We start from the raw sequence: 13,466 nt of genomic DNA on the forward strand, positions 1-13,466 counted from the left end.
TGGTCACTATCTTGTTTTATTCCTACCATTTATTCAGATTAGTGGATGCCATTTACTAGTGCGTGACTTTTTTTCTTGCAAGATCGAAATTCGAGGACAAATTTTCTTCAAGAAGAGGGGAATGATAGCATCCTAGGAAGCTAAAATATATTCAAGGACAAGAATGAAGCTTTGGAATCCCAAAGATGGCCTTTAACAAGATGTCAAGCTAAAGAGTTGCAAAACAAGGTCATTAGACTTCAAGAGCAAATAAAGAAGTTGTTAATTGGGATGGAGAGTTCTAGGATAAAGGATATGAGTTATCTAGGTGTTATAAATATTTTATGGTCCAAATTCATGTCCAAGAAAAGGTGGATTAGATCCCAAAAGACATCCTCTGAAGAAGGTCCAAATCAGACCACTATTGGACCTATTTGGAACCTAAAAATGTGTCCAAACTTGCATCCCAATAAGTCCTACATGAAGCCACATTTTTATAACATAAAAAGGACTTACTTGCTGCCCAATAAAGGCTCAATAGGCGTGATAGATGTTGGGTACAAGTTGGTGCCAAGTTGCTTGCAAGTTGCCTTCAAGATTTCCAAGATCCTATTCATGATTGGTTTAGGACTTTCAAGATTCTATCCAAGATTGATTTTAACTTATTTCCATATATTTTGGTACTAGATTTATTTCTTTACTAGGTAGTTAAGGTAATGTTTTCCTTTTCCTAAGATTGTTGGAGTTACTTTCCAAGAATGACTTGGTTTTTATTTCCTAGTGTTTTTCCTTTTCCTAAGGTATTTGGACTTGTTGTCCAAAGTAGTTTAGGACTTTATTTCCTTGTTTTTAGGTAGGAATTTCGTGACCCCCTCTCTATATAAAGGGGTGTCTTCTTTGTTTTTAGATTTTAGATTATTATAGACAATATCAATAAAAATTGTGAGATTTTTCTTGCACTCTTGTGTGTGGCTACTCTTGGATTTATTCTTCAACCTTTAAGACTCAACTTAAGGTGGTAAGATTAAAATCTTTCGAAATCTTAGATCACTTCTACGTATTCAAGAAAGGTGATAAGTTTAGGCTTATTGTTGTTCTTGTTATTCTAAAGGGTCGGGTTTCACAATCTATCTTTTATTTTTAATTCTCTACCAAAGGCGATTAGTTCTTTGTTAGCTAATTGTTGTTGTTAGGATTCAACTTCAAGAATAGACTTCTTGAATTCAATCTATCTTTAATTTTCCGTTGTTTTTTTATTTCTTTATTTTCTTTTAGCTTCCGCACGTTTCTTGATTTTCTTTAGTAATTCTTGGACCCCTATCGTGTTGTTATCAATGTGTCCCAGACCTTCGCAAACGCGGCCCCATGAATGCGAACGCGAAGGGCAAAAATGCCCAGCCCCCAATTCCTTCTCCGTGAACGCGACTCCACTTCTGTGTTTGCAAAGAAGGAAACCAGAACCAACATTTTCAAATTTTCCAGACTTAGCTTCGGGTGGTCTGAAATTCACCTGAGCCACACGGGACCCCGACGAATCGCACCAACAGGTCCATAAACATAATACGGACCTGCTCGAACCATCGAAAGACATAAAACAACATCAAAATCAAGAATCGTACCCCAAAATCAACTTGAATCAACTTATGAACTTCAAACTCTTCAATTAGCTCCCAACGCGTCGAATCATATTTAGACTACTCGGAATGACACCAAATTTTGCGTACAAGTCATAAAGCACCAACTTTCCACATTAAGCACCAAAACGCACCCGGGTTACCCGAAACTAGGGGTGGCAAGTGGGCCGGTCCGGGCCCTAAATGGGCTAAGTGGGCCGATCTCGTGGGTCGCAGTCCCAGTCCTTAATTAAACGGGCTTAGCGGTCCCGATCTAAACGGTCGGGCCAGCATGCTAAGTGGGCTAAGTGGGCCCAACGGCTAAGTTGTGATTTTTTTAAAAAATTAAATAGAAATTAGAGACAAAAAGATGTTAATATATGAAAAACCCGAAAATAAAAAAATGCTCTCCGTACACTGCGACAACTGTGAGCAGTACATAGTGTTGGAGAAATGGCCACTACCCCGGTGTCTGGCTGTGGAAACCTACCGGACTTGTCCAAAAAGATGCGCCTACAAATTGTGCACCCACCCCAACAAATAGCATCTCAGTAAAATTCATCATCTTCTATAGATCTTCAATTTGGAGATGCGACTACTATTCCAAAAAATCGCATGGGAGCTTCACATATCTCCTCCAGCAAATTTCAGCCAACTCGAGTCATTCCAACTACTAGAGATTCATCTCAAGCTCATTATCTATCTAGTCCCCTAAATTTGGAACTTTCCACCATCAAAAATGGCTTCCCCGAACAGATACAGCCCTTCGATGTGCACCAGATGTCCGACGACAGTCCTGCGAAGGACCAAATGAACCAAGGTCAATGCCAGTTTATTTCTGCTGATGACGACATTAAGAATACAAAGCCAAACCAAAACTCCATAGAACCATTCTCGATGACAATGAAAAAAAGTGTTACGGTAGAAATACGTCCACCACCTGTTCGACCAAATGCCAATGCGAACGTCTCTCGTCCTTCCTTGGCTATGGTAGAGCCATCTCCAACCATTGAAGAGAACATCCAAAATTGTACCAATCAAAATACATATGCCGCACGCTTGTACCAAGCAAAAACAGCCGCTACTGTGAACCAAAAATACTTGAAACCAATTGAAGTTATTTATGGAATCCCAACAATTCAGTTTTCAATAGATGAACGGATGGAATTCGTAAAGGAGGAGGGATTGCAACAAGCTATTGTGGTGAAGCTTTCTTCAAACGCACCAGATGTTTTTACATTAAGAAGCTTACTACCGAAAAGTTTCGGTATCAAAAAGACAAGCTTTGATCAGCCAACTTGCACCTAGACAATTGCTTATTAGGGTAGATCAATATGAAGACTTCGTTAATTCACTTGCGAGGTCAGTTAACTAATTTAAACACAATGGTAAGGAACACCAAATTAGGGTATTTCCATGGTCTGTTGGTTTTAATGTAAAGGAAAAAATGACAAAGGCAGTGGTTTGGATTTCCTTGCCTAATCTGCCAATGGAGTTGTTTGCCATGAAGGCTTTGTTTTCTATAGCTTCAACTGTTGGCAAGCCTATAGCAATTGACAAAGCTACGCAGACTAAGTCTCGTCCTAGTACTGCAAGGGTGAAGGTTATTCTTGATTTAATGGACAAACTACCGGATAAATTGAGGTTGCAATTTATGGACAAACAAACAGGTAGAATGGTTGAAGTTTTTCAAGATTTTGTGTATGATAATTTGCCATTATACTGCACCTACTGCAAACACCAAGGACATGATGAAAATACATGTTAACGTTTGAATAAAAAGGTAGTAGGGAGCAAGCCAGGTGAGGATGATGCTATCGTGCAAAGTGAAGAAGAGATACTAGATAATGAAGGTAATTTAGTTGAGAAGTTTCAAGGGGATTTGAGGCAATTTCTTAATGAAAAAAAGCGACTGCCAGGTTTGGTGTAGACAACAAGTGTCGAGGGAATACAAGCTGGTAAAAGGTCAACTAATATTCATGTACAAAGTCTAGATGTTGTTACTAGGATTGATGCAGTCCTAGTTGAAGCAGCCTTACGCAGGGATTCAGAGGATGTGCCAACTGATGTGTAGACTGGTAAAGATACCAAGGTTAATTGTGTTGCACCTGGGCAACTTCAAAATGTTTTACAAAAATATGCTGCAACAACTTCTACAATTGATTCCACACCTAAAGTTGCTATTTGAAAGGGCCAGATGTGAGATTTACACTGGTGGATCAAAGAGGTAACAGAGCAGATATTGATGCTAAAAACATTGTGCAGATGATCAAGGATCAACATAAAATTCCTGACAAATCAAAACTTCCTAGGGACATCCCAGTTGCTACAAATTGGCGAGGATTTACCACAATGTGGGATCAACTTTACAGAATCATACAACTTTGAATAGGGTAGGAGTTCAAGCTAATATTGCTGCACTTGAGATGGTTTAAAAACCAGCAGGTTTTAAACATGCTGCTGCACTAAAATTTGAAAAACCAGCTGGCTTGAATGCTACAACTGTGCATGTTCAGGGGCACGCTTTGGATAATGCAACTGATGTAGGTGTTAAGGCAAAGGAACAAGCTGAGCAGTCGCAATAAATTGCAGATGATCAAGCAAAAGATAGAGTACAAGTAGGGACGGAGGAAAAATCTGGGCAGATGTTTATCAATTCAGGCAGAACTGGTGCGGTTCCATCAGAAGTAGGTGTATAATCTGCTGCACAATCTACTAAATTTAATGAAAAGCTAGAAAAATTTACAAACTCTAGTAGCAAGGAAGGAGTGCACGTGAATTTAGAGGAAGTTAGGAGTCTAGTAACATGCAAAAAGAAGGCATCTTTTAGAATCCAATCTCCAGATCGAGATGCCGGTAACAAGCAATTTTGTAGTACAAATGATTATGATGTTTTGATGGTTGAGGATCAGTTAACAAGTGCCAACATTGAGAAGGGTTCAAAAAATAAGAAAGGGCAGCTTGTGGTAGTTGAGGATAAGTGCAAAGTTTCCAGGAACTCTATTGCTATTAATGCAATTGGAACTAAAATTCTGGAAAGCATGAATCCTTTGTTCTACCAGGGTTTCTGCCTATTTCATCGAAAGGACTGTCTCTTCAGGAGGTGAAAGGAAATAATGGCATGGTAGGGGTTGATTTGAATACATCCTAACATGATATCCCTTCCACTAATTTGTTTGATCGATCTGGCAATATGTTACAAGTTTCAAACAACCAACAAACTTTATCCATGATGTCGCCGGCAACAAAAAAAGGAGGGGCTGACCACGCAAGAGAAGAACATGATGACACGATAATTGAAGATGAGTTAACAAATGAAACTATCCAGAATTTAAATGAGCTACAAGAGGCAATTACCTTTAAGCGTAAGACATGGGCTGACCAAGTAGAAGAGTATAAAGAAGGTGAAGCAAATTATGTTGTTGATTACCAGAAACTAAACACTCATGATATTATTTCGTCAACACGATAAGGTGATAGAGCAAAGGAAGGGGCAGTAGCTATGTTTGAGCAGGTTGCTAATAAATCTCCTAGTGTACAAAACAAGACAAAGCTAAGTTCTAATGTTGTTGTTTTAGTTCCTACTAGACAGCAACTTTTTGTTTTGATCTCTAAGCTTAATTTGATCCAAAAATCCATTGGACATGTATAAAATACAAGTGGAGTGGCTGAACAATATAACTTGACTCCAACAAATATCCTCCAAGCTCATGTATCTCATGACATGGATACTTTAAAAGCTCTTGACAATCCGAGGAATGAGAAAGGAGCTCTAGTTCCCTGATACAATCCTACTGACGCTCTTGGGGTGGATATAGGTTGAGATTGGTATGAAGAAGGGGAAGAGGAATAAATACTGGATTCATCTTTTAAAAATGTAGCTAGGGAGGGAGATCTTTCACCTAGACATATGAGAAGTGGATCCAACAAAAACAAGATGAAGGCCCATGAGAGGCAACATAATTGGGATGGAAAAGTAACACAAGAGGTTGTCATTAGGAAACCTCCAATGAGAACTGCAAAGCAAAAGGCAGTTTTCCCTACCACCTCCACAAGGTCCAATAGATCAAAAAAGAAATGATAAAGTTTGAAGAATATTTGAAGATAGTGCAAGATGAAGCCAAGGAGCTACTAATTGAAGAGTGCACAAGGTTGAAGAAAGAGGGGCAAGCCTCAATTTTTTACCTTATTTCATTTTATCACTTTTTAAGTATTATCATTTGTAATATCATCACATAGTATGTTATAAACTCTGTGATGATCCTAGCATATTTAGTTCTTTCTAGTTCATATTTTCTTTATTCTTGCTAGTAGATGAGGTTATTTTATGCCTCAATAGGATTTGTAAAGTAAGGTCTAGCCCAATATGTGTGTGCTATATTCCTATGTCTTTGGGAATGCATCCAAGCGGCTATTAGATTATATGCCATCGTGAGACTTTTGCCAGCAGCTAAACCATGATCCTCTACATGAGGCTGCCATCATAAGTCAATGGAGTCGCAGAGGAGTGATTATATAGCCAAGGCATAGAGGCAACATCATTGTAGCTTTTGCCACCTATACTTGTACTCTTCCGATGTGTTTTTTTTTCTTTTATTATTAATAAAATATCTACTAGGTAACCTGCCGAGTAGTATAATTTGCTAAAAAATTGATGTTAAAAAGATGTTATAGAATTGTAAAAAGACATTCAAAGCAATGCCTTGTAATTTTATTATAGCAATAAAAAATATGGCAATATCTTTCTTAGTCTCCCTCCCCCTTATGGAATGAGCACAACAAGGTGCTAACACCACCATTGAGAAGAAAAAGAAACTAATCAAGATGTGCCAAAATACAAGTTACATAATACATACTAATTTTTATTCATACAAGTTATATTCTATCTCTTACAAACTTCATAAATCCTTCAAGGTTCGGAGGAATTTTTGTTGGTGGTAGCTGAAAAGTAGCTTGGTCATCGTCGCTTCAATTGTCGTGGGAAGCAGCAGCCTCAGCAAGTTCAACTAGCATTTCTTCGTAAGCTTCGTCTTCCTCTGGTTGTGATTCAGCAAGTCCAAAATTTCTTCTTTCCGAACGGATCCAATATCTGAAAGTACTGATTTTTCCAAGCTCTCCCTCATAGACGCTCTATAATCACCGATTTGAATTCTTGCTTGACTGAAAGCGCTCTCCGATGCTACTGTTGAAGCTTGAATAGTTAAAATATATCAGGCCATCCTTGAAAGAACCGAAAAGTATTTTTCTTTGTCCTTCCACCATTGCAAAATATTAAAGGAGCCGTCGGGATTCACTTTCTCAATTTGCTGCGACAAATAAACTTCTAGGTCATTTAGTTGTGAAAAATCATTACTATTAGAACAAAAAGAACCCCTATACCCCGCCCAAGCACGAAGAGCTCTTACTCCTGCAGTTCTTTTAGATGATTGAGAATTAGAAGAAGAAGGAGTTGGAACATTTGGTCTAGCATGATTTAATGCAACTTGATAAGCATTATAAACAGTTTGAGCATTTATTCTAATTAAGGCTATTGCTTCTGCAAGTTTAGGCAACTCATAATCTTCAAGAGCTAAACCATTATAAACAGTTTTATACCAAAATTGAGGAGCTCCTAATTTCATACAAGGATTTAACAAAGCAGCAACACCATAAATAGGGAGAATACGGAAAAAATATTTTTTTAACTTTTTTCTCATAGAATCAATAATAAGTTTATAAATTTCCCCACCCTTTGAAAAATGAGCAAACAAATTTGCAAGTTCTGCAATATAAACTAAACAGTTAGAAATAGTAGGATAATATTGCCCATAAAATTCATTTGTAGCAATATGAAAATTTTCTAAAAAATCAACACGCATTTTAAGATTAGCCCAATCCCTATTCGTAAAGTGCTCGTCATCATCAGTTACATGTGCATTAAGCATTGAGTTTACGGGGTTTCTATATTCATATGCAACAACCAAACTTTCATACGTGTAATTCCATCTAGTTGGACAAGGTTTAGGAACCTTTCTTTCTCTTAGGCCACATTCATCGCATCTTTTAAAATATTCTCTAAGTCTACTTCTATGGTTTGAACAAAAAAGCCAGTTAAGAGCCATTTTAACCTTTTCAATTTGAATATTTAAAATTCTCATACCATCACCCACAATTAAATAGTAAATATGACAAATACATCTAACATAAAAAATATTACTAAATGTAGGATTTAGCGTAGTGGTAAGCAAGTCTATAGCATGTGTGTTATTAGTATCATTATCCATTGAAACCGACATTATTTTATCACTAATGCAAAAAAATCTGAAAATACCCGTAACTCTGCTAGCAATAAACTGCCCCGTGTGACGTGAAGAAATTATGCTATAAGCAATTATGCGCTTCCTCATCAATCAAATAACATGTAACAGTAAGGTAATCACAATCGTTGTTACTTCAACCAATATCAGTTGTAATAGCAACACAACAATTTATATGAGTAAATAAATAACGCAAATATTTTTCATATTCATGCTTATATTTATAAATATCACTCTTTATGGTTGTACGAGAAAAACCTTTATAAGTAGGATTAAAAACTTTTCTAATATAATGCACAAACGTAGGGTCAGAAAGAAAACTATAGGGTAAGCACATAACAATTACCATTTTTTGCTAATTCTTTCCGATCTTTTTTTGGATCATAATATAAAATACCATTGGTAATAGTGTTAATTCCCCATTGAAATTGATTTGAACCGGTACTAGGGTCTGCCTGACTAGGACTAGGTACGCTTTTCCCCTCGGCCAAAACATTCAGACGTTGATATCTGACGTTATCTTTAGGGTATTTTTTATGTGTCTAGCCAAAGATCCCGTCCCGCCCCGCGATCCAAAATATTTAAAAGCTAACTCCATACCACAAGTTTTACACTTAGCCTATTTTGTGGAGCTAGTCGAGTAAAAATGGCCAAACAGGAGATGTTTCCTGTCTAGAAAAAGTAGGGGCAGTAACGGGAGTATCAGATGGGTCATCATTTGGATTAGCAGCGTTATCACTTGTTGGGTTAACATCAGCAGCAGGACTAGTGGGTGTATCATCATCCGATTGAGTTTTATCAAGATTAATTTTCTCATCATCATTTTCATCAATAGTATTATAATTATTAGAATAGAGAGCATTCATTAATTCATGGTCTAAATATTCATCGGGTGCAATATTATGGCAAAATTCAGTCTCAGAAAATTGTAATAAACTATTATTAGTATCAAGAATAGCAGGTGTAAGAAGGGTATGGGGTTTGGTTCGGGAAGCCGGGGGCAGGGGAGGAAGAACAACAGTACCACTAGATTCGCCAGTCTTGAATTTTCCCTTATTCTTATTTTTACCAAAAATATTTCTTAATGAAGACATCTTAATTAATCAAGTAATAGCAAAAAAGTAAAACAAACAATACTATAATATTAAGACTTAAGACTTGGAACGCGTTTACCAAATTGACGAATAACTTGTTGAAAATTGATTATCTTGAAGACTTGAAGACTTCAATTCACCAACATCACAAATTTTTCACAGATTGTAATAACCTCAATATTTTTTGACAATTTTTTTGAATAAAGTAAGCAATAGTAGCAAGTATAGAAGAAAATTAGAGAGAGTTTGTGATAGATTGATATTGGTTTTGTAAGAAAATGAAAGAATGAGGGGGTATTTATAGTTAAAAATAGGAAAAAAGTATAATTATAAAAAGTTTGGGGTTAAAACTAAGTTGGGGGGGGGGTTAAATGGCTATTTTTTAAATAGCAAGGGGGAGGGTTAAATGGCTATTTTTAAATAGCCAACGGCTATTTTTTAAAGCCCATCAGCTCTTTATTTATATAGCCAAACGGCTAGTTATTTTTAAAATAAAATATCCGTTAGGCCCGCCAAGGGACCGGTCCTAATGGTTCCTAGGCAAGAACCAGCCCACGAGACCGGTCCAAACCCACCTCTAGCGGTTCTACCGGTCCCGGCCCACTTAGCCCTCTTAGCCCGCGGTCCCAAGCCCAGATCGGCCCACTTGCCACACATACCCGAAACCCGATCCGAACACACGCCCAATTCCGAAATCATCATACGAACCTATCGGAATCTTCAAATCCCGGTTCCGAGGTCATTTACTCAAAATGTTGACTCAAGTCAAACTTTGCCACCTTAGGCCACTATTAAGGAATTAAGTTTTCCGATTTCAACCCGAACCCTTCCAAACCTAAACAAACCATCCCCGCAAGTCATAAAATAGTAAAAGCACATACGGGAAGCCATAATTAGGGTAATAGGGATCTAGTAAGCAAAACGACTGGTCGGGTCATTACAGTATGTGGAATGGAAGAAAACAAGCTTTAATGGAGGATTCAACCGTGGGAAATAGGGATTGGAGCGCTGCTGAAACGCGAGAATTGGATGGGGAGTTTTGGGTGTTTTCTTTTCTTTTATTTTTTATTTTTTAAATTATGGCAATATTATATTTATATATGTCGGGGCCAAAGTGTAATAATTAAAATATTAGGGATAAAGTTTAAACTTTTTCCCTTTATTTTATATTAACCCAAATCTCATTTAAGCACTAATTAAGCAAGAAGGTCAAACCTACAATAATTAAAACTTAAAGGTCAATTTGCAATTCAAGTTTGAAAAAGGGTCAGGTGTCCAAGAGGCTCATGTTTCTTTGTTTCTCTCTTTCCTCCCAGCAATTTAATCTAATTAACCAGACAATCTCATTTATTACTCCTTTAATTTTCTGTAAAATCTTAAAAGTCATCTTCTCTCCCTTATCAATTCTTCTTGCCATGTTAAAATTTCATGTCCCTAAATTATAAGAGAAGACTGTAGGTGTATTTCGTATTTCTCACAGCACTAATACCACATATCATAAAAAGATAAGTAAAAGATAAGTAAATGACCCCGGAATAGTATTTTGATGGTTCAGATAGGTTCGTATGGTGATTTGGGACTTAGGTGTATGTCCTGATTTGGATTTGAAGGTTCCTAGGTTGATTTGGTTCTATTTGGCGATAGTTGGAAAATTGAGGTTTTGGAAGGTTCATAAGTTTGACAGGGAGTTGACTTTGTTTATATCAGATTTTGTTTTGTTCCGGGAGTTGGAATAGTGTTATGTCATTTGGGACTTGCATGCAAATTTTGAGGTAATTCCTAGTTATTTAGGCATGTTCGACGTAAATTTAGAAATTTGGATTAGTTCCTTAGGCTTGAATTGAGGTAAGATTCAAAGTTTTGGTGTTGTTTTGTGTGATTTGAGGCCTCGAATTGGTCCGTGTTATGTTTTGTGATTGGTTGGAGCGATTAGATGGGGTTCAAAGGACCTCGGGTGTGTTTCTGATTGATTTTGGATTGTGTTGGCATTGCTGAAGACAACTGTAATTCAGGTGTTTTTGCATCTGCGGAATTTTGGTCGCAAATGTGGGCTTGGAACTGCAGAAGCAGAGATGGAATAGAGGAGCTAGGGTCCCAGATGTGGGAGTTGGGGCGCAGAAGTGGACCCGCAGATGCGATGGAAGGATTGCAGATGCGGGAGATTGGGAGTTTAAGATCATTCTCAAAGATGTTTGACTTTGTCCATATAAGAAGAGCCGCAGATGTAGTAATTTTGTCTGCAATTGCGTAAATGCTGGACATAATTTAGTTCGAAGGGGTTGGACATTTTCTCATTATTTAGAGTGTGGAGCTCGAATAGAGGTAGTTTTTGGAGGGATTTTCACCACAATTGAAGGTCTAAGTGCACTATATTTAATTTGGATCATAGATATTGATTACACATGGATTATTACACCTACTTTAGGTGGATTTAATGTAGAATTTGGGTGTTTCAGGCTATGGTTTTGGAGAGTGAAAATTGATGACTTGAGGGCTGATTTGAGGTTGGATTTGGATGAAACACACACGTTTGGACTCGTATTGGAATGGGCGTTTGGGATTTTAGAGTTTTATCGGGTTCCGGGATGCGATCCTGGGGTTGACCTTTTTGGTTGACTTTGCGTAATTTATTCAAGATCATAGCTTTATAGGGGTTATTTTTATGGCTTTATTGATAATATTAAGTTGTTTTGGCAAGATTCGAATCATCCGAAGGTTAGTTCACGTGGGAAAGGCTTTTTAGAGTACTGATTTAGCTTGCTTGAGGTAAGTATATTACTTAAACTTTGTTGAGGCACTAGTTGCCTGAGTTATTTTTTATGACTAAGTGTTATGGTTGGCTCAAATATGAGGGGTTGAGCCCGTGTGCGTACACCAGAGTATTATTCATGTTGGGGGGGTAGTGCTTAGGCTATGAAATGCCTTGAATGGATTGCTAAGCTTCATGATGTTATGTTTCTTATGTTTGTACCCCTTTATGAGATATTTGAACCATGTTTGAGGTTACATAGAGGTTAATCTCCTGATTGAACCTGATAATTGCTACTTTTGTGATGTAATTGCCGGATTTGACCTATGGCAGCACACTTTTCACATGCATACACTTTAGCATGTCACTTATACCAGTTCAGAATTATGAAATTTGATATTCATTGTTCATGTACATATGTTCTTGTATATCTTCCTTCTATGTGATATGGATTGGAATCGTAGCACGTGAGTTGTCCGGGTGGTTGTGATTATTAGCACGTGAGTTGTCTGTGTTGTTGTGAATATTGACACGTGAGTTCTCCGTGTGGTTGTGTTTATTAGAACGTGAGTTGTCCATGTGATTGTGATTATTGGCATATCAGTTCTCCATGCGATTGAGGTATGATAGTATGTGAGTATTTCGTGTGCATGCGAGAAATTGTTAATATTGGCACGTGAGTTGTCCGTGCGTTCGAAATATTATTGTCAAGTGAGTTATCTGTGCAGCCTGTGGATAAGGATCCATACCCTAGGGTCACCCTCTCATGTTTCTCTCTTGATGGTGTACATGCAGTATGAGGAAAACTGACTAGTGTTTGATTAGGTTATTGAATTTTTTCTTTACTTGCAATTTTCTTGGTGGTATACATGTTTTCTTCGTATATCTTCTGTATATGCTAGATCAGGAGTGTATACATGCCTTATATTGCATATTTTCTCTACATGCTGGATTGTTAACTGCACAGAGCATGTTCGTTATCTTGTATACCGAGGTGGATATATCTGTGATTCATGACTTGATCATATTACTGTTGTATACTTGTGGGAATTCATGATCAGAGCAGGTTATTAGCGAATATCATTGATAATTCTTGCTTTTATTACCTTGCCGAGGTTAGTTATGATACTTGCTGAGCACAAAGGGTTGGTTGTACTCATACTACACTCTGCACTTAATTGTGCAGATCTAGATTTTGGACCGAGCCGTGAGTAGCCGTGACTATCTTTGCGAGATGAGGTAGAACTGCATCTCGACCGTAGTCTTGACGTCTCTTCTTATTTTAGTATTTATATTTTCATTCACATAATATATTTTATATTCCAGACTTGTATTTCTACCTTAGAGCTCATGACTATATATTACGAGTTTTGAGGGATTTGTATGTATTTATGCTAATGTTTATGTTATTGCCTTTAGACTTGTACTATTTCTGTTATTTCTATAATCATGTTCTAGTTTTATTATGTTCGGCTTGCCTACCAAGTGAGTTAGGCGTCATCATGACCGATGGATGGTTTTGGGTCGTGACAAGTTAGTATCAAAGCCTCAGGTTCATAGGTTCTACGGGTAATGAGCAAGTGTAGAATCTTGTAGATTGGTACGGAGACGTCTGCACTTATCATCGAAAGACTACCGAGCTGTTAGGAAACTTCACTTTCTTGCATTCTTGTCATGCGGATTTGTTAAATTCCAAAGTTTGAACCTTTACTTTTCTATTTTCTCACAGATGGTG

Source organism: Nicotiana tomentosiformis, chromosome 12 (genome assembly GCF_000390325.3).
Source record: "Nicotiana tomentosiformis chromosome 12, ASM39032v3, whole genome shotgun sequence".
NCBI classification, from domain to species: Eukaryota; Viridiplantae; Streptophyta; class Magnoliopsida; order Solanales; family Solanaceae; genus Nicotiana; species Nicotiana tomentosiformis.